Source organism: Gavialis gangeticus, unplaced genomic scaffold, assembly GCF_001723915.1.
Source record: "Gavialis gangeticus isolate Ggan-Ray unplaced genomic scaffold, GavGan_comp1, whole genome shotgun sequence".
Taxonomy (NCBI): domain Eukaryota; kingdom Metazoa; phylum Chordata; order Crocodylia; family Gavialidae; genus Gavialis; species Gavialis gangeticus.
The window spans coordinates 116,210,984-116,214,992 of record NW_017728992.1 but is presented as its reverse complement, the minus strand read 5'-3'; positions in this window follow the sequence as shown (position 1 = coordinate 116,214,992).

Genomic DNA, 4,009 nt, shown 5'->3' with positions numbered 1-4,009 from the left:
GGAGGTGAATCCCGTCCTCCATCCTTTGTAGGCTTTTCTGTAAGCTTATTTCAGTGGAATACATTATGCTTTGACGTATTGCATTGCGTATAAACTAATACAGTGAAATGTAATGCATAAGAAATTAGAAAACATATCTCCTACTTCTTTTAAATTTTCATCCATAAATATCCTTGAAGCATGTCCTTATCTTAGTGGGAATTGTTGGTTGATATTTATCATATTTAAATGCAGGTAGTTGAGTAATTGTTGCCAACCAAAATTACCAAAATTCTAGTTCACTACAACTTAAATGTTTTATATAGAATCCTCCTATCAATATACTTTAACTTGAATTTAATTGATCCAGACATAGAATGTAAGAGGCAAGGATGTCTTACAGTGATATCATTTGATTGGACAAACAGTTGAAATCCTTACCTCTTGCATAATTTTGGACCATCATAGCTACAACATGACTCTTGCACTACTGTAGAAAAGAGTGACAGACAGACGGACATGGGGCTGGATTTAAGCATCACACAGAAACTTTATTAACTTAATGGGGAAGGTTTATATCTGGTAACCTTATGTCTCATACTGGTGTTTAAGAGGTTCTAGAACCAGATTACAAGGTCCAAATCAGTTAACTAATGTCTCAGGGTAGACTGTCAGCCTACCCCAAAAACTAAGTTTCTCTTTCCCCTCATCTGCACAGCCTTGGAGATGTAGAGGGTATGAAGTCATCTGTAAAGACTTCAGGCATCATCATCTTTTCCTTTTCATGGGCTCCTTGACTTCAGGAAGATTGTCTTTTTAGCTTTTAACCATACTGGATACTAGCAGCAGGGTGTCATGAATAAAACATTCCTTCATGACCTCCCTACATTAACATAACTATTCTTTTTCCTTTTTAAAACTAGACTAGGCCTTCACAATGCTATGAGGAAGTTGACCCCCACCTCTCTGATCCCTGACATTTTGTTTCAAAAGGTAAAAATTCCTTCCTAGCCCCCCAAAACAAGCAATTGATCAGACTTACAGAATGTTGGAAACACAACTCAGTATGGTGCAGGAAATGTAGTTGAGATACCAATAGACTGCTTTAAATTGAGGTGGTGGCCAAGCTTCTCCTATACCCCTGGTTAGCCAATGGACAATAGAAAAGCCTGTTTTCACGTATGCCTGCAAGGAAGGGGGTTCCACCCCTCCATTCCAACTTCTGAGAAATGCTGCATCTAAAGAGATGACTAAAGGCTCCTAGTGTGATTCTTGCTTGCTTTGAATCTTATGTAGTTCTTTATACCAGTGCAAGGAGAATGTAACATACAATCTTCCAATTTCAAAAAAGTAATTAAGAAACACTTAAATGGAATTGAAATGCCATATGAGATATGCAGAAGATATTTGTACAGTGTGCTGAAACTGGAGGAATACCTTGGCATAAGCCTTGATATTACATTCATTAATTTAGTTTTAGTGTTGTTTTTAAAATGACTTGTCACTGTTGCTAATGACAAATGGTCTTCACATCAAAGTTCATCCCACAAATATGATGATTTGTTTTTCTTAGTTGATTCTAGCAAGAAATATTATATGCAGAAAGGGAGATAACTTGTGGGTATAATAGTCATATACAGGATGGTAACTTTCCTGAGAGGAACAGCAAAATCAGAAAGTTAGGGTGCTAAAGGAGGATATAATAGTCCAAATAGCTTTCTACATAGCAATGCTAGAAAACTATAGTGTAATTAAGGGTGAGTGATAGGGGCAACAGCTCTGGGTGCTCATATCAAGGGAGTGCAAAAATTGACATTAACACTGCTGCTACTGTCCTGGACTCTGCTGTCACCCAGAGCACAGAAACTGCTTGTTATGCCTCTGCTAGAAAACAGAAAAGAGAAAGTCAGGCAAAGTCAGTGTGCATTTTCCTTGCCTGTTCTCTTTTTTTTCTAGTTTACCCAAGTGTGAAAGCCTCTGTTGAAGGACAAACTTCTCTGCAAGTCACAAGAAGTAGAAATTAAGGTTAGTGACAGTGGACTTGGTGGGGAAATGGTTGGAGGATAGCAGCACAAACTCCAGGGGACTTCTCATAAAAACTCCTTGCAATCAGTAGTCCTTAAAAGCCTTCACAAATTTACAGTTCTGGAGTACGAGCTTCTTTGACAAGGGAGCCAAACTCACCCTCCTTCACCCTCTCCTACAGACAAATGAAGAGGAAATCCCAGCAGTAAACATTTCTGGCTTTACAGGATATGAAGGAATGACTCACAGCATGGAGTACAGAGCACGGTGATAAGTGCAGTTTCTTACTCAAATGAACACACACAAATGCTGTAAAAGCATCACTAATGTGGCCCTCTCCTCTTCTTGAGGAACAGCCTCAAGAAACTTCTGATCAAGTAATCTTTTCTATCCCGTGCATCTTGTTATGAAAGTATGGCATGTTATAAAAGTATCTCTGTCATCTAGAGTTGTGAAACAGAACCACAAGGACCTGAATAATGGATGTCTTTTTTCCCCAGTAAAAATAGATGATTTACTAGCATACGACTTATGAAATATAAATAGGCTAAGAAATTGGCATGACATTTGGGGCATTTCATGTTTAATATCATGTACTCTAATCATGCATTTCTAATATACTATTTTTATCTCATCCTGGTATAACATACCAATAATAAATAAAACCAATTCATTCAGAAACAGAACCTATTGAACTGGAAAAAGCAAGGCAGAGAGAGAAAGCAATAACACAGAGTAGGTAATTTGCCAGAAATTGTGTGGATTTCTCAGATGATGCAGCTGTCTCATCCAACCTATCCTCTCCTTTTCTTCATATCCAGAATCCCTGTATTACCAAATGCACTCTGCAAAGAGTTTCAGGGGAAAAGGGATACTGTTCTACATAATCCTTTCACTGGGGCAGTTTTGCAGTGATACTCCCCCATTATCAAACCACTCTATGCCACGTATCACTGGCTTTAAGGAGTAAATTATATATTTGCTTGTTGAATTTAAACTTATATTCAGCTCATAAGAATTCAGGACTGGAAGGATCCTTCTGGGTCATTAGTTCAGTCTCCTGTTATCTTGGGCAACCAGATCATATAAGGTGCCTGTACATGAGCACAGAAGCTGTAATTACAGTGTGTCAGAGCACACTCAGTTAATCGAATCTTCTGGAGTGTGGTAATTACTGCGCTCCAGCAGCCTCCCACATCTAGTGTATCAGTGTCCCTGCGCTTCAAAGTGAAAGTAGGGGTGCTTGAACTAAAGCTTATTGAATGAGCTTTATTTAGTTCAAGTGCCTCTGCTGCCATTTTGCAGCATGGGGACACTGATGCATAAGATGTTGTTGTGCTTTAATTACAGCAGCTCTTGAAGCCACTCTAATTAAAGTGCTGCTCCTCCCCCCCTCAGAGCAGGTGTGAAAGTGCCCACAGTGCTGTTCACAAACTCTATAGCAGATGCGCACCAATGAGCTGGCACTTTCCTAACTAAAGCAGACCTCTTGTCCGTTTTGTCATGTAGCAGCAGTGAATCAATATTCCTGTTGCTTAAAGGAACTCAGATCCACTTTAATTTTGTTTTCCTGTGTGTGGTGTTATTGTTAGGCTTGGCAGAATTTCATTTTTAATAATTTTCATGGCTAAAATCAGTATTTATTTTTAAGCATTTCTCTTGATTTTTTTTTATTGACTTCAATTTTCAGGATTGCATGAAATTAGGGGTATGGGGAGCAGACAGTTTAGTAATGACAGTATACAGTGAAAAGCTTTATAAAATCACATGTTAAAATATAAAAAGTAAATATCCATAAAACATACCTGATCAAGCAGAAGCCAGGCTGGACTTACTGGGAGTTTAGTACCCAATCCCCAGCTGGGACCTGGGCAGAGTAAGTGGCCAGAGGCACTGGGCTCCCAGGATCCCAGCTGCCAACAGCTCAGCCCCTCCAACAGCAGCCTCCCAGCACAGCCCAATCACCATGGCCCCCAGCTCCTGCAGCAGCTGCCCAAGCTGTGTG